This window comes from Mustela putorius, unplaced genomic scaffold (assembly GCF_011764305.1).
Source record: "Mustela putorius furo isolate JIRA1106 unplaced genomic scaffold, ASM1176430v1.1 tig00003899_pilon_pilon_pilon, whole genome shotgun sequence".
NCBI lineage: Eukaryota > Metazoa > Chordata > Mammalia > Carnivora > Mustelidae > Mustela > Mustela putorius.
The window spans coordinates 21,089,777-21,108,804 of NW_025422048.1; positions in this window are offsets into that span (position 1 = coordinate 21,089,777).

Sequence of the window (19,028 nt, forward strand, 5' to 3'; positions counted from 1 at the left end):
AACCTTTACATATTTTAGGACCTATTGAATCCATGGGCGTTAGGTACAGAGCACCTGATTCAGTGTCCTAAATACAAATGCCCATGGGAAAATCTGGTGAATGGAAGACACTAGGGAGTAAAGGGCATTTGGGGGTAAGTAAAGCATATATTCTCCATCTATAAATACTTAAAATTCAACACCAAACAAGCCAAACAAAGAATATTAATGGACCCAGCTCACCACACAGGTCTCTGTCTTACAGAATCTTGGTCTAATTCAATCCTCAAATTTATTAACAAAGAAGGCTAAGGTTTAAGAACTAAAAAGCAAATTGTCAGAAGGTACCCAGCTAGTGAATGTCAGAAAAAGGCTTGAACTTTAAACTTTTTGGACATAAGCATTTCAAGTATAGTGGGTTTTTTTTTTTTTTCATTATACAATGTCTTCTTAGATTGAACCTTATAAATTAGAAAAAATAAGAGCTATGTACATGAAACCAATGAAGGATGCTCATATGAATTATCACAGTGTCCAGTGCTCAGTGATGGTACTTTCATGGGGGAGAAGACTTACAAATTTACAGAGGAGAAAGAATGAAATAATAGTCCAGGCATCAGAATTGAGGCAACAATGGATGGCAACAGCCAGACTCTCTAAAGAGTTAGGTGAGGGAGTCTAAAACAGACATTTAAGGGACAGTAATCTATGGTTGATATTTCAGTTAACAATTTGGAAGCATACTTGAAACTATCAAAGCTAATAACTAGAGGAGAGAATATTTGCATTCATCTGGAGGCTTTGATTTTGAGCAGTGTAACGTACATGTGTGCACACATGTGTGTGCATACTTCTGTGTGTCTAGAACTGTAAGTTCAATGCTACTCTATGCCTAAGGCCAGATGTTTGACTGACAAGAAAATGAGTTACACTGTACAAGTATCTGATGTCACTTCTCTCTATACATATAGCTAGATTTTGACAGACAGCTTCTGGGGAAAATTGTGCCATCCACAAGTATCACAGTCCTTGTTTAATTGTTGTCTAATTTTTACATGCAGTTAGAAGTTGATATTATGTACACCTGTGAGGTACCATTTAGACCCTCTGTTTTCCTAACCAACTGTGTGATATAGTTTTGAGGGTTGACACTGTTCAGTAACATCCCCCACAAAGGATAGACTTTCAGACAAATTTAAGGAACCCATAAAGTGGATTACTTTAGGAATATAGTCATCTGCATATTGGGATGGTAGGTTCAAATCTCAGACCACAAATTTTTCCTCTCCATTTTCCAAGCTTTTGTCCAGGAAGCAGTATACAAAGACCTTCTTGCTAGGTTCTGGTCACATTTATAGTCTCAAAATTTTACTGTATCTTCCCTTCTCATGTCAAAGTGTTTTTTTTAGTCTGAGGAAACATGAAATACTTCCCTTCTACATAATCATGTTAACTTTTTACTCTGTCCTGTCTAGTGCCCTTAGAACTTAAGGTTTGGGGCACCAAAGCCAAAGAACTTTTTTTTTTTTCTGCTTTTGTTTAGTCATATCCCTCTCTATGGAAATGAAAATAAAACTCCTGAACTGAGAGTCGGGAAAAGAGTGGTGGTCATAGGGGTAGAGACTGGACTATCAGGAGAAAAATAATTTCAAATACTATTATTCTGATTTAAACCTAAATGATCTAAAAAATCATCATAATGATCAGCATCACTATTTATTCTTTTTACCTAAATCCTCCTCTTGACCTATTATGTGCACTTTGAGTTAGTTCTCAAGGACCAAAATCAAACTTTTCAGGAGCTAGTCCTACCATTCTTATTCTCAAGGAACTGCTGGGATTTTGGGGTGTAGCATCAGGGGTAGTCTATAGTCTAGGAACTAACTAGGCAAAATAGCCCACAGGGCAATAAAATGATGTCAGATCTTCCTTTCCCTTCTCACTTTAGTGTCTAAAGTCATTGCCTTGCTTAAAGATGTTGTTTAAAGAATTCCTTTTTGAAAAAGGGCTAAACTACTCTTTAACAATTTTGAAGAAGCAGTGTGTGTATTCATTTGCTTAAGATTTCTAGTTGGAAACCCAGATACCATTGCAAATCTTTTCAAACCTTAACACTTCTGCTTGTAGAATATGTGTGTTCACATGCATGCATTCATGTAGGGAGGTAGGTCAGGAAGGAACACAAACAACACATGGAAAATAACTAATTAGGACAATATACAATAAGAAGCAATTAAAGACTTTTCAAATTTTAGAAAACCAGTAGGTACTTGAATTATGGATAAGAGCAATAAAATAGAGCTGATGCATAGAGGTTTAAAATAGGAATATTGGCTTTGTTTTCTTTTATTTATTTTTATTTTAATTCCAGTATAATTAACAAACCAATGTTATATTGGCTTCAGGTGAATAATATAATGATCCAACAGTTCCTTACATTACTCAGTGCTCATCATGATAACTGTACTCTTTTTTTTTTTTTAAAGATTTCATTTATTTATTCGACAGAGAACACAAGTAGGCAGAGAGGCAGGCAGAGAGAGAGAGAGAGAGAGAAGCAGGCTCTGCCCTGAGCAGAGAGCCCGATGCGGGGCTCGATCCCAGGGTCCTGGGATCATGACTTGGGCCGAAGGCAGAGGCTTTAATCCGCTGAGCCACCCAGGCGCCCCATGATAACTGTACTCTTAATCCCCTTCACCTATTTCACCCATCCTCCCACTAGTAACCTCCTCTCTGATAACCATCAATTTGTTCTTTTTTTTAAAAAGTATTTTATTTTTTCAGTGTTCCAAGTGGCTTTGTTTTCAGTAAGATTTAAGAGGTTTGCAGGACAGGAGAGAAAAGCTGCAAATGTTAATTCAAGCTCATTGCCCCTTCTTTGTTCTCCTCTCACCCTACCTCCTCATTCCATGGTGAGAAATAATGATCATGTTCCGCACTTGGAAGATTGGGTAATGGGAAGCATGGTGAGAGGAAATGGCTTTCTCAGCTAATTGTTACCAGAGGTTGAAGGGCCCATAAGTAGTGGCTCCTGGAGTGCTCTCTCATACACAATTTCAAAGCAGACGCTGGCTGGTTAACTCAGCTGCTCAGAGTCATGTGTTAATGAGACCATAGTTGTGGGTTTCTTCTCTTTTGAGTCAGGTAACTTTACTCCGTTCCCAGCTACAAACTGAACCCAGGCCATAAGTTTTTTTTTTTTTTAAGATTTTATTTATTTGACAGAGATCACAAGTTGGCAGAGAGGCAGGCAGAGAGAGAGGAAGGGAAGCAGGCTCCCCAGTGAGCAGGACCCTGAGATCATGACCTGAGCTGAAGGCAGAGGCTTTAACCCACTGAGCCACCCTGGGCAACCCCAGGCTGTAAGTTTTAAATCTGTAGTAGTCTCAGTCCAAGGCCCTAACCCTTGTTATGGGTTGAGTTCCTTACCCCAGTCATAGATTGAACCCCTAACCCTGGCTAGCTGTTTTGGATATATGCATTATAGGTCATGAAAGGGACCAGGAAAGTAGGCAAGGATATTGTAGTGTGTCTCTATTGTTTTCTCTATCATTTCTACTAAAAACATAAAAAAGCAAAACCCCCAAAACCCCCAGCAAACCTACCATGCTAATAGGACAGGAGTGGCCTGTTTTTATATGGTAACAAATGCTACACACATGCTTTTATACTAGAAACTATAGGACTGGAGTGAATATGAATATGAGAACTATTACCCCTAGCTCAGAGGATAGAAGCTAGGATAAAGTTGATAATATCTCTTTGAAAATGTATCTGGCATTCCTTACATTTGTTAAAGGGACAAATAACAAATATTGTCTAGTTTATCTTACTCTACTTTCTTATGTTTAAGATTCCACAACCAATGGCCATGACAGCCATTTGTGAAAATGGAATCTAGTGTTGAAAGTCCCTTTTATTACTGAATTAATTACCCCATGAGTGTGCCAAAGCATTTGAAACCTTGAACATTAGAGTCACTCTTTGGGTTTTGATATTTATAGGCCCTGTTTATCTGAAACTTCCCAAATATATAGATACTGGAAATTCAAATGCTTTTGGGAAAGGAGTCTGTTCTGAGTAATCAAACTACTTCCAGAATTCAAACCAGTCCAAAATTTGGTGGGGAAAGTGTGTGCACAAGAGGTTTAACTACAAATTGGACAAAAAAGATTTTAAAATGGAGTAAATATCACTTGATATTTACTATTAATGCAATTTTAAACTCTTAATTCCAACATTTTTTATTATGTTCAGTTAGCCACTGTATACTACTTCATTAATTTTTGACGTAGTGTTCTATGATTCATTAGTTACATATAACACCCAGTGCTTACTTCCAGCATCTTTCTAAGTATAAGTAAAAGCTAATTTTAGATACCTAAAGGGCCGTTGTGTTAGAAGTAAGGAAAGGCAGAGGGTGACCACTTCTAACCAATAGTTAAGGCCTAGGTGATAACTGAATTTGGCTAGAAGGTAGAGTATTTCACACATGCTGCTCAGAGATAGGTTTTTGACCTGTTTGAGATTTTTAGTTGAGAGTCTAGCTATTATAGCATAAGTTTTCAAATATTGACATTTCTGATTACAAGGAGGCTCACATCTATTAGGGAAGCATGGAATTTGGATTGTTGGAAAAGATGGTGGGACTACAAAATGTTGTCTTCTGTATCTTCAATCTCTCTCTTCTGTTTTTAATCAGTCTCAAGTAACTTGACTCAACATAAACAAAATAAAAACTGTCCTTCAGTATTCTCATTCCTAGCCAAAATGTAACATAAAACCAGAGTAAACCCACTATCTCCAGTCCTTCATCTACATTTAATATTACATTTCAAATTTAATTGAGGTATAATTTACACATAATAAAATGCTTATTTTTTTAGTGTACATTAATGAGTTTTGACAAATTTTTATACCTATGATGTGTAACCATCATCACAATCATGATACCGAACACTTTTATCACCATAAAATTCAACTGCTCCCTTCCAGTCAATCCTTCACCTTCCAGGCAATGACTTACTTGCTTTTTGTCAACACAGGTTAGTTTTTTCTAGAGTTTCATATCAATGGAGTTAATGGAGTAGAGCATGGCCATTTTTACATCTGACTTTGGATAAGTGTAATGTTTTTGAGATTTATCCATGTTATAGGATGTATCAGTAGATTGTTAGCTGTAGGTTTTTTTTTAAATCATTTTATTTTATTTTCACCATGATAAGAGTATTCTTTAATCCCAATCCTTTATTTCCCCTGTCCCCCAACATATTTCCCCTCTGGTAAAGATCAGTTTGTTCTCTGTAGTTTGTTTCTTGATTTGTTTCTCTCTCTCTCTCTTTCCTTTGCTTATTTGTTTTGTTTCTTAAATTCCACATATGTGTGAAGTCATGTGATATTTGTCTTTCTCTGGCTGGCTTATTTCATTTAGCATTATACTCTCTAGTTCCATCTATGCCATTGCAAATGGCAAGATTTCATTCTTTTTATGGCTGAATAATATTCCATTATGTATATATACACATATACATATATGTGTATATGTGTGTGTGTATGTGTATACCATATATATGTCTACACATATCACCTCTTCTTTATCCATTAACCTATTGATGGACACTTGGGTTGCTTCTATTGTTTGGCTATTGTAAATAATGCTGCAACAAACATAGCAGTGCATGTACCCCTTTGAATTAGTGTTTTTGGGTTTTTTGGATAAATACCCAATTGTGTGATTGCTGGATCATATGGTAGTTCTGTTTTTAATTTTTTGAGGAACCTCTATACTCTTTTCTACAGTGGTTATACCAGTTTGCATTCCCACAAACAGTGCAAGAGGGTTTCTTTTTCTCCACATCCTCACAAACACTTGTTTCTTATGTTAATGATTTTAGCTATTTTGACAGGTGTGAGGTGGCATCTCATTGTAATTTTGATTTGTATTTTCTTGATGATGAATGAAGTGGAGCATCTTTTCATGTGTCTGTTGGCCATCTGTATGTCATCTTTTGGAGAAATGTTTGTTCATGTTTCCTTCCCATTCTTTAACTGGATTATTTTGGGGGAAGATTGAGTTTTATAAGTTCTTTATATATTTTAGATTCTAACACTTTATCAGGTATATCATTTGTAAATATCCTCTCCCATTCAGTAGGTTGTCTTTTAGTTTTGTTGATTGCTTGCTTTGCTGTGCAGAAGCTTTTTATTTTGATGTAGTCTCAAAGTTTATTGTTGCTTTTGTTTCCCTTGCCTCAGGAGACATTCATAGGAAAATGTTGCTATATTAACTGTAGGTTTTTTATATATATCTTTTATCAGGTTGAGGACATTCCCTCATCTGCCAACTTTCCCGAGAGTTATAAGGAACAGATAGATCTTGTCAAATGTATTTTCTGCACCTTTTTAGATGATTGTATATTTTTATTTTTTAGTCTCTTATGGTGACTTATTTTGATTTTCAAATATTAAATCAATCTTGCAGTACTGGATAACCCCCCCCCTTAATCGTGATGTATTGTTTCTTTTATATGTAGTTAAATTTAGGTTCTTAAATTTTGTTAAGACTATGTCTTTTCACAAGAGATGTTGGTCTGTAGTGTTTTACTTTTAGTTTTTATTTTTTCTTGTAATGCTTGTGTCATGTTTTGGTAGTAGGAATGCTCGCCTCATAAAATGAATTGGAAAGTATTCATTCCTCTTCAATTTTCTAGAAGTGTTTGTGTTGAATTGGCATTATTTCTTCTTTAAATATTTGGTAGAACTCCCCAGTGAAACCATCTGGGCCAAGAGTTTCTGGGAATATTTTTAACTACAAATTTAATTTTTTTAATAGATACAGGTTTATTCAGGTTTTCTATTTATCCTTGAGTGGGTTTTGGTAGTTTCTGTCTTGCAAGGAATTTGCCAATTTTATGTAAGTTGTCATTTTTATTAACAAAAAGTCCCCATGTTATTCTCTTAATGGCCTTTTAATATTCATATAATTTATACTAATGGCACCACTCTCATTTCTTATATTGGTAATATGATTTTCCTTTTTCTCCCAATCAGCATGGCTATAGGTTTATCATTTTTTAAATTAATTTAAAAATTTTTTTATAAACATATAATGTATTTTTAACCCCAGGGGTACAGGTCTGATGAATTGCCAGGTTTACACACTTCACAGCACTCACCATAGCACATACTCTACCCAATGCCCATAACCCCACCACCCTCTCCTGACCCCCCTCCCCCAGCAACCCTAAATTTTTTTTGTGAGATTAAGAGTCTTTTATGGTTTGCCTCCCTCCCTATCCCATCCTGTTTCATTTATTCTTTTCCTACCCCCCAACCCCCCATGTTGCATCTCCACTTCCTCATATCAGGGAGATCATATGATAGTTGTCTTTCTCCAATTGACTTATTTTGCTAAGCATAATACCCTCTAGTTCCATCCACGTTGTTTCAAATAGCAAGATTTCATTTCTTTTGATGGCTGCATAGTATTCCATTGTATATATATACCACTTCTTTATCCAATCATCTGTTGATGGACATCTAGGCTCTTTGCATAGTTTGGCTACTGTGGACATTGCTACTATAAACATTTGGGTGCACATGCTCCTTCGGATCACTATGTTTGTATCTTTGGGGTAAATACCCAGTAGTGCAATTGCTGGGTCATACGGTAGCTCTATTTTCAGCTTTTTGAGGAATCTCCATGCTGTTCTCCAGAGTGGCTGCAGCAGCTTGCATTCCCACCAACAGTGTAGGAGGGCTCCCCTTTCTCTGCGCCCTCACCAGCATTTATCATTTCCTGACATGTTAATTTTAGCCATTCTGACTGGTGTGAGGTGGTATCTCATTGTGGTTTTGATTTGTATTTCCCTGATGCCAAGTGATGTGGAGCATTTTTTCATGAGTCTGTTGGCCATCTGGGTGTATTCTTTGCAGAAATGTCTATTCATGTCCTCTGCCCATTTCCTGATTGGATTATTTGTTCTTTGGGTGTTGAGTTTGATAAGTTCTTTATAGATTTTGGATACTAGCCCTTTGTCTTATATGTTGTTTGCAAATATCTTCTCCCATTCTGTCAGTTGTCTTTTGGTTTTGTTAGCTGTTTCCTTTGCTGTGCAAAAGCTTTTGATCTTGATGAAATCCCAATAGTTCATTTTTGCCCTTGCTTCCCTTGTCTTTGGAGATGTTCCTAGGAAGAAGTTGCTGTGGCTAGGGTCGAAGAGGTTGCTGCCTGTGTTCTCCTCAAAGATTTTGATGGATTCCTTTCTCACATTGAGGTCCTTCATCCATTTGAGTCTATTTTTGAGTGTGGTATAAGGAAGTGGTCCAATTTCATTTTTCTGCATGTGGCTGTCCAATTTTCCCAACACCATTTGTTGAAGAGGCTGTCTTTTCCCCATTGGTCATTCCTTCCTGCTTTGTTGAAGATTAGATGACCATAGAGTTGAGGGTCTATTTCTGGGCTCTCTATTCTGTTGCATTGATCTATGTGTCTGTTTTTGTGCCAGTACCATGCTGTCTTGATGATGACAGCTTTGTAATAGAGCTTGAAGTCTGGAATTGTGATGCCACCAACATTGGCTTTCTTTTTCAATATTCTTTTTGCTATTTGAAGTCTTTTCCAGATAAATTTGAAGATTATTTTTTTCTATTTCTTTGAAAAAAATGGATGGTATTTTGGTAGGGATTGCATTAAATGTGTAGATCACGTAAGGTAGCATAGACATTTTCACAATATTTGTTCTTCCAATCCATGAGCATGGAACATTTTTCCATTTCTTTGTGTCTTCCTCAATTTCTTTCATGTGAACTTTATAGTTTTCTGAGTGTAGATTCTTTGCCTCTTTGATTAGGTTTATTCCTAGGTATCTTATGGTTTTGGGTGCAATTGTAAATCGGGTTGACTCCTTAATTTCTCTTTCTTCTGTCTTGTTGTGGGTGTAAAGAAATGCAACTGATTTCTGTGCATTGACTTTATATCCTGACACTTTACTGAATTCCTGTACATGTTCTAGCAGATTTGGAGTGGAGTCTTTTGGGTTTTCTACATATAGTATCATATCATCTACAAAGAGTGATAGTTTTACCTCTTCTTTGCCAATTTGTATGCCTTTAATTTCTTTTTGTTGTCTGATTGCTCAGGCTAAGACTTCTGGTACTATTTTGAAAAGCAGTGGTGATAACGGACATCCCTGCCGTGTTCCTGACCTTAGCGGAAAAGGTCTCAGTTTTTCTCCATTGAAAATGATATTTGCGGGGCGCCTGGGTGGCTCAGTGGATTAAGCCGCTGCCTTCGGCTCAGGTCATGATCTCAGTGTCCTGGGATCGAGCCCCGCATCAGGCTCTCTGCTCAGCAGGGAGCCTGCTTCTCTCTCTCTCTCTCTCTCTCTGCCTGACTTTCTGCCTACTTGTGATCTCTGTCTGTCAAATAAATAAATAAAATCTTTAAAAAAAAAAGATATTTGCAGTGGGTTTTTCATAGATGGCTTTGATAATATTGAGGTATGTGCCCTCTTTCCCTACACTTTGAAGAGTTTTTATCAGGAAGGGATGCTGTACTTTGTCAAATGCTTTTTCAGCATCTATTCAGAGTATTATATGGTTCTTGTTCTTTCTTTTATTAATGTACTGTATCACATTGATTGATTTGCTGATGTTGAACCCACCTTGCAGCCCTGGAATAAATCCCACTTGGTCGTGGTGAATAAGACTTTTAATGTACTGTTGGTTCCTAATGGCTGGTATTTTGGTGAGAATTTTCATATCTGTGTTCATCAAGGATATTGTTCTATAATTCTCTTTTTTGATGGAATCCTTGTCTGGTTTTGGACAAGGTGATGCTGGTCTCATAAAATGAGTTTGGAAGTTTTCCTTCCATTTCTATTTTTTGGAACAGTTTCAGGAGAATAGGAATTAATTCTTCTGTAAAGGTTTGGTAGAATACCCCTGGGAAGCCGTCTAGCCCTGGGCTTTTTGTTTGGAGATCTTTGATGACTATTTCAATCTCCTTACTGATTATGGGTCTGTTCAGGTTTTCTGTTTGTTCCTGGTTCAGTTGTGGTAGTTTATATGTCTCTAGGAATGCATCCATTTCTTCCAGATTGTCAAATTTGTTGGCATAGAGTTGCTGATAGTATGTTCTTATAATTGTATTTCTTTGGTGTTGCTTGTGATCTCTCCACTTTCATTCATGATTTTATTTATTTGGGTCTTTTCTCTTTTCTTTTTGATAAGTGTGGCCCAGGGTTTATCAATCTTATTAACTCTTTCAAAGAACCAGCTCCTAGTTTCATTGATTTGTTCTATTGGTTTTTAGTTTGTGTTTTGTTGATTTCTGCTCTGATCTTTATGATTTCTCTTCTCCTGCTGGGTTTAGGCTTTCTTTGTTGTTCTTTCTGAATCTCCCTTAGGTGTAGGGTTAGGTTGTGTATTTGAGACCTTTCTTGTTCCTTGAGAAAGGCTTGTATCGTTATATATTTTCCTCTCAGGCATGCCTTTGCTGTGTCCCACAGATTTTGAACCGTTGTGTTTTCATTATCATTTGTTTCCATGAATTTTTTCAATTCTTCTTTAATTTCCTGGTTGACCCATTCATTCTTTAAAAGGATGCTCTTTAGCCTCCATGTATTTGGGTTCTTTCCAAATTTCCTCTTGTGATTGAGTTCTAGCTTCAGAGCATTGTGGTCTGAAAATATGCAGGGAATGATCCCAATCTTTTGATACCAGTTGAGACCTGATTTAGGACCAAGGATGTGTTCTATTCTGGAGAATGTTCCATATGCATTAGAGAAGAATGTTTATTCTGTTGCTTTGGGATGAAATGTTCTGAATATATCTGTGATGTCCATCTGGTCTAATGTGTCATTTAAGGCCTTTATTTCCTTGTCGATCTTTTGCTTGGATGATCTATCCATTTCAGTGAGGGGAGTGTTAAAGTCCCCTACTATTACTGTATTATTGTCGATGTGTTTCTTTGAGTTTGTTATTAAGTGGTTTATATAGTTGGCTGTTCCCAGGTTAGGGGCATAAATATTTAAAATTGTTAAATCTTCTTGTTGGACAGACCCTTTGAGTATGATATAGTGTCCTTCCTCATCTCTTATTATAGTCTTTGGCTTAAAATCTAATTGATCTGATATAAGCATTGCCACCCCAGCTTTCTTTTGATGTCCATTAGTGTGATAAATTGTTTTCCACCCCCACTGTAAATCTGGAAGTATCTTTGGGTCTAATGGTTTCTTGTAGGCAGCATATTGATGGCTTTTTTTTTTTATCCATTCTGATACCCTGTGTCTTTTAATTGGGACATTTAGCCCATTTATGTTCAGTGTAACTATTGAGAGATATGAATTTAGTGCCATTGTATTGCCTCTAAGGTGACTGTTAATTTGTATTATCTCTGTTCCTTTCTGATCTACTACTTTTAGGGTCTCTCTTTGCTTAGAGGACCCCTTTCAATATTTCCTGTAGAGCTGGTTTGGTGTTTGTAAATTCTTTCAGTTTTTGTTTGTCCTGGAAGCTTTTTATCTCTCCTTCTATTTTCAATTTTAGCCTAGCTGGATATAGTATTCTTGGCTGCATGTTTTTCTCATTTAGCACTCTGAATATATCATGCCAGTTCTTTCTGGCCTGCCATGTCTTTGTGGATAAGTCTCCTGCCAATCTAAAATTTTTACCACTGTAAAATTGTATGTTACAGACATATTGTATATTGTAAAATTATATGTTACAGACTTATAAAATTGTATGTTACAGACTTAGTTTCCTGGGATGCTTTCAGGATTTTCTCTTTGTTGCTAAGACTTGTAAATTTTACTATTTGGTGACGGGGTGTGGACCTATTCTTATTGATTTTGAGGGGTGTTCTCTGTATCTCGTGCATTTTGATGCTTGTTCCCTTTGCCATATTAGGGAAATTCTCTACAGTAATTCTCTTCAATATACCTTCTGGTACCCCGCTGTCTTTCTTCTTCTGAAATCCCAATTATTCTAATTTTGTTTCATCTTATGGTATCATTTATCTCTTGAATTTTCTCCTCATGGTCCAGTACTTATTTGTCTCTCGTTTGCTCAGCTTCTTTATTCTCTGTCATTTGATCTTCTATATCACTAATTCTTTCTTCTGCCTCATTTCTCCTAGCAGTAAGAGCCTCCATTTTTTATTACACCTCATTACTAGCTTTTTTGATTTCAAGTTGGTTAGATTTTAGTTCTTTTATTTCTCCAGAAAGGGCTTCTATCTCTCTGGAGAGGGTTTCTCTAATATCTTCCAAGCCTTTTTCAAGCCCAGCTAGAACCTTGAGAATCGTCATTCTGAACTCTAGGTCTGACATATTACCAATGTCCATACTGATTAGGTCCCTAGCCTTTGGTACTGCCTCTTGTTCTTTTTTTTCTTTTTCTCTTTTTTGTGGTGAGTTTTTCCATCTTGTCATTTTGTACAGATAAGAATATATGAAGGAGCAAATAAAATACTAAAAGGGTGCCAAAGACCCCAGGAAAATGTACTTTAACCAAATCTGTAGAGAACCCAAATCGTGGGAGGAACAGAGACAATATGATAAACGGGATAAAAAGAAGTTCAGAAAAAAATGTTAATAAAAGAAAACAAATAAAGGAAAAATATTAAAAAAGAAAAAAAAATATATACATACATTAGACTGGTGACTAGAGCAGGATCACCCACTTAATTTTGTCAGTATTTTGGCCTCTTTGAAGAAACTACTTTCCAAAATTTTAAAGAATGAAAAACATTTATAAGGGTAGACACAATGAAGGGATGGAATATGCTTATAAAGATGAGAAAATTTTTTTTATAATTTCCAAAAAAGGAGTTGATAGGGTAAGTTGATTGGGAGAATAAAGAAAAAAAAAAGTGGAGAGAATTTTCTCAGGCTGGAGACTAGAACAAGCCCGGAGCTAGATTTAGGGTATATTTTGATCTATTAGAAGTTGTACACCAAATTTTTTACAAGAAAAAACCCTATGTGTATACAAAAAATAAAGTTAGATACAATGAAGGATAACATATGACTATAAGAATGAAGGTTCAAAGAAGATTATTATTTTTCTGAAAGGTATTGTTAAGATAAACTAGTTAAAAAAAACCTTAAAGAGGGAAGGGTAAAAGTTAAAAAAATTGGCAGAAGAAAAAAATTAATTAACTGCAAGACTAAAGAATCATGGGGAGAAAGCCATGAATTCCATGCCTTGCTTTTTCCTCCTCTGGATTCCACTGTTCTCTTTGGTAAGTGAACTTGGTCTTGGCTGGATTTCTTGTCGATCTTCTAGGGGAGGAGCCTGTTGTAGTGATTCTCAAGTGTCTTTGCCCCAGGCAGAATTGCACTACCCTTACCACAGGCCAGGCTAAGTAATCCACTCGGGTTCGATTTTGGGAGTTTTTTTTTTTCTTTGAACACTTTCTGTAGAGTTCCAGAGGATGGGAATGAACATGGCAGCCTCCCAATCTCTGGCCCAGAGGAGCAGAGAGCTGAGGGCCCTGCTCCTCAGTGCACCCTCGGAGAAAAGCACTCAATCACTTCCTTCTCCCTGGCCTCTGGCCATACTCTGAGCTCACCCAGCCTGTGACCAGTTCAAGGTAACCTTGAGTTGAGACCTCACTCCTCAGCTCTGGCTCTGTAACCGGCTTCCCCTCTCTAATACCTGTGAGCTCTGTGACACTCAGACACCCCCAATCCTGCTGTGACCCCGGGGGACCTGGGGCCACACTGACCCCATGTGGGCTTCACCTTGGTTTATCCTCTGGAGCAATGACCCTCAGTGGAGCAGACTTAAAAGTCCTGATTTTGTGCTCCATTGCTCTGCTGCTTGCCGGGAGCCAGCCCTTCCCACCGGGGTCTATCTTCCCCTTGCTTTGGGTTCACTTCTCTGCCAGCCCTACCTTTCAGAAAGTGGTCGATTTTCTGTTTTTAGAATTGTTGCTCTTCTTCTCTTCGATCTCCGTTGGATTTGTAGGTGTTCGCAATGGTTTGATAAGCTATCTAGCTTATCTCCTGCTACCTGATGTAGTCTCAGCCTGCTACTTCTCCACCATCTTGACTCCTCCCCCAGGTTTATCATTTTTATTGGTCTTTTCAAAGAATCAGTTATTGGTTTCATTGATTTTTCTTTATTGTTTTTCTGTTTTCTATTTCACAGATTTCCATTCTGATTTTTTTTTTACAAAGATTTTATTTGTTTGACAGACAGAGATACAGGTAGGCAGAGCGGCAGGCAGAGAGAAAGAGAAGGAAGCAGGCTCCCACCAAGCAGAGAGTCTGATGCAGGACTTGCTCCCAGGACCCTGAGATCATGACTCGAGACAAAGGCAGAGGCTTAACCCACTGAGCCACCCAGGCTCCCCATTCTGATTTTTATTATTGTCTTTATTCTGATTATTTTGGGTTACATTTGTTCTTTTTCTAGTTTCATATGCAGAAGACCTTTCTTTCTCTCAAATGTATGCATTTAGTGCTATAAACTCCTTCCTAACTATTCCTTTAGCTATCTTCTACAAATTTTCATATGCTATGTTTTCATCTTCATTCAATTCAAAATGCCTTGTCATTTTCCTTTTTACATTCTTGTTTAACCCATTGGTCATTCATTATCCTTGTCATTTCCCTTTTTACATTCTTGTTTAAACCATTGGTCATTTCGAAATGTTAAACTAATGAGTATTGTTGCCTCTCATCTTTTCATCCATTATGGATTTACCCCACCCTCACCACCAGGATTGTATAGTTTCCTTACATTGGATGTGCTAATCAATACACCACTGAGTATTCAAGAAGGACTTCCTATAGCTCTTCAGATCCAGTAACTTGCCTCATGAACTCTAACCTCCTGACATCTCTAGACTTCTGGGTCCATCTTACCAACTCAAGGATCTGTTAAGCTAGGACTAGGTTTCCTCTTCCTGTGCTGTGGCCTAGAAATTCTTTTCAAGTAGTAAGCTGGAACAGTCATAGACATGGTATTCACTTCATTTATTTCCCATCTCTTGAAGATCACTGTCATTTGTTGCTTGATGCCCAATGTTTGAGAACTATTGTTCTATATTTTTGTTTTTTGTTAGTTGTTTCAGGCAAGAGGGTATGTCCAGCCCTGTTAGCTTATCTTGACAAGAAGTGGAAGTCCCAGCAACATTAACTTTTAAATACACTCAAATTGGGCTTTTATGCACATGATACTGAAACTACCCTGGTAGGAAAAACCAACAGCATTTTATTGACAAACTCAATGCATGATTTCCCACCTCTTATTTGGCTTTTTAGTAACACTTGACCCAGTTAGACCAGTACTTTCATCTTTAAAAAAAAAAGATTTTATTTATTTATTTGACAGATAGAGATCACAAGTAGGCAGAGAGGCAGGCAGAGAGAGAGGGAGAGGAGGAAGCAGGCTCCCTGCTGAGAAGAGAGCCCGATGTGGCTTTAACCCACTGAGACACCCAGGCACCCAAGACCAGTAATTTCATCTTGAAATACTTTCTACCTTTGACTTTTGTGAATTACAAACTGTCCTAGTTTTCTTTTTTTTTTCCAACTTTACTGGTACTCCTTCTCAGTCTATTTCATGAACCCATCTTCTTGTAGTTGCCTCTTCAATATCAGTATTTACAAAATAATAACAAATATTATTAAACCATTCCTAGATGCTAGGTGCAGTACAAAGTGATACAGGGACCTCAAACTCAACATACTTCAAACCAAAATCATGTTCCTTTACTTCTGACCCTAACCTCATAATTTATTTTTTTCTATGTTTCTTCTCTGAGGAAATGCCTTCCAGTGGTCCCAGCTGGAACCTTAAGAATAATCCTTGGTTTTTCCGCTCTCTGTCACCATTTGTCTTTGTCCATTTGGGCTGGTATAACAAAATGTAATAGCCTGGGTGGCTGATAAACAACATAAACTTATTTCTCATGGTTCTGGGGACTGGAAAGTCGAAGATCAAGGCACTGGCAGTTTTGGTGTCTGGTGAGAGCTCTCTTCTTGGGTCATAAATGACCTTTTTTTTTTTTTCCCTGTATGTAACCACACATGGTAGAAGAAGGGAAGTCTTTTTTGTAAGGGTTTTATAAAAGTTAAGGGTATTAATCCCATTAATCCCATTCCTTTTTGCTTGCTCAAATTATTCCCTGAATTTGAATATATCCTTCATCTCCAAATACCACTATAGTGGGGATTAGGTTTCAACATATAAATTTTGGGGGACAAATAAATATTCTGTCAGTAATATTGTGCTTCTGGCCCCACAAAATTCATGTCTTTCTCATATGCAAAATACATTCATTCCATCTCAGCAACCCCCAAAGTTTTGACATTTTCCAGTATCAACTTAAGAGTCTAAAGTCCAAAGTATCATCTATACATTATCCAAATTATATATGAATGAGACTCGAGATACATTCATCCTGAGGCAAATTGTTCTCCAACTGGGACTCTCCAAAGTCAAACAAGTTATATTCTTCCGAAGTCCAATGGTAGGACAGTCATAGGAAAGATATTCCCATTCCAAAAGGGAGAAAGAAAAAAGAAATGGTAGGTCTTGAGCAAGCCCCAAATTTACCCCATCACAGAATTTATCATACTTTCATTATAATTGCCTATTTAGTTGCTTGCCTTTCTAGCTTGACTGTGAACTCCTTGAAAGCAGGGACTCTTTCTTGTTCATCATTATATTGTCAATGGTGAGCATGATTTCTAGTACATAGCACATTTTAGGAACAGATTTATGAGTGGCAAATTTGACCTATATTTAAGGAGAGTTAATACCTTAAATGTGTCTCAGAAGTACCCCAAAGTTGCCCTCAGATTCTCTTCTCTATTCCTGAGGGAGGTATGGAGGAAGGAGAGAGTACTTCTCCATTGAACAATCAGTGAGGCTTCCTGGGAAAGTGAATTCTGAGTTAGATTTTGATAAACAGAAAAAAATTTTGACAAGTGATCATAGAGAAGGATATATTCAAATTCAGGGAATAATTTGAGCAAAGCAAAAAGGAAAACCTGATTGTACATGGAATGTTTGGGGAAGAGTTAATGGTTTAATGTTATTAGAAGAAAGGGTTCTATTTATATATAGAAAACCCTAAAGACATCATAAAAAAAAACACTAGAACTGATAAATGTATTCAGTTAGGTTGCAGGATACAAAATCAATATACAGAAATCTGTTGCATTTCTATACATTAATAATGAAGCAGCAGAGAGAGAAATTTAAAAAAAATGATTCCTTTGCAATTGCACCAAAAAGAAAACTAGGAGTAAACTTAACCAAAGGGGTGAAAGAACTGTACTCTGAAAACTATAAAGCACTGATCAAAGAAACTGATAAAATCACAAACAAATGGAAGGATATTCCACGCTCATGGAATGGAAAAACAAATATTGTTTAAATGTCCACATTACCCAAAGAAATCTATAGATTTAATGCAATAAAAAATTTTAATTCAATTAAGAAGTGGGCAGAAGACATGAACAGACATTTCTGCAAAGAAGACACATCCAAATGGCCAACAGACACATGAAAAAGTGTTCATATCACTCGACATCAGGGAAATACAAATCAAAACCACAATGAGATGCCACCTTACACCAGTCAGAATGGCAGAGTCATCTTTCTAAAGCACAGCTGTCATCATGCCACTCTCCTCTTCACAGATTGCCACTGTCTCCATCTGCATTACTTATAGAATAACAACTCAACTTGCTCTCTGAAGCCCTCCATAGTCTGAAGGACTGAGCCTATGTTTTTAAGCACATTTTCCTCTTGCATCCTATTCTCTATATTTGAAATCTCTCCTATTCTTTCTTGCCTATATACTTTTGTTGACATATTGCCTTCCACTTGCAATGTATTTCTCTCCATCTCTGCCTGGTAAAATTCTACTTATTCCTTAGATTGTTATGTGTACTTTCCTCAAATATTTGGTGATTTTAGATTATGAAATTATCCTTATTGATGAGACTCTTTACTACTTCTGTTTACTATTCTGTGCCAAGGAGGAGCCACAACCATTGTTCAGCTCTAATCCCACACTTCATGCCTATCACCAACAACTCTTCACTGGCATTTCCCATCACTATATCTACCAGCCATTCCTACTGCAAGCAGCCATGCAAGCAGCCATTAGCAGTGGCCACACCACTGGTTCCCCCTGGTACCAACCACATTTGGCATCCTTCCTTGCTACCACCTTTCCCCTATCAGGTACCCTTCACCTTCTGGACAGTTTTTGCCCCTACTTATTCCTCTGCCTATAGTGCTTCCACCTTCTTTTCTCTCCCAGGCTCATTCTTCATCTGGATGATACCAACTCAACTTTCATTTCTCAGCTTAATCATTGGCCTCTCATAGTAAGTTAGACCCTCATTTCATTTGTCTTTTATCTTTCCTTCAGGCTATTGTGTTTTAATTACTTAATTAATTGCCACCATTTATTTAAGTTCTGTTATAGTACATCTGTATTTTGTTCACCACTGTACCCTTTAGGACCTAGCATAGTTTCTGGATCATAATCAGTGTTCAAACTATATTTTTTGACTGACTCACTGACTGACTAAGTGACTGCTTATTCTTGGGCTAGTCCTTCAGACTGTTCTGGTGGTATGAATTAAATTGAACCTTGAGGTATTTCTTCTCTTCTTGTCTCCCTAGCAATTGGCCAGGGACCTGATATTCCCACTGTTCCTTACTCTGCTGTATTGAGGCTTTAAAGAGACCTGTGAAAATGCAAAAATAGTGACCATTGATTACTACTGGCAAAAAGGACTTAGCCTAGATCAGAGGGCCCTTTGGGATGGATGTTAGGCCAGTAGGTTATTATGGTAGGGGAGGATGGAGCTTGATAGAGATTTCCTACAGCATAGATTCCGTGGAGGGTGTGTGAGAGCAGTGCCTGAACACTCAGGGTACGTATATTGATGAGTCAGGGCAGGAGTAGGGATGGAGAGAGGCAGTGATGCTATAGACGAGGTGCCATTTAGCTTTAGTTAAACTATGTGTGCATTATTTTGGTTTCTATATGGGAATTAGTTGGCAACAAT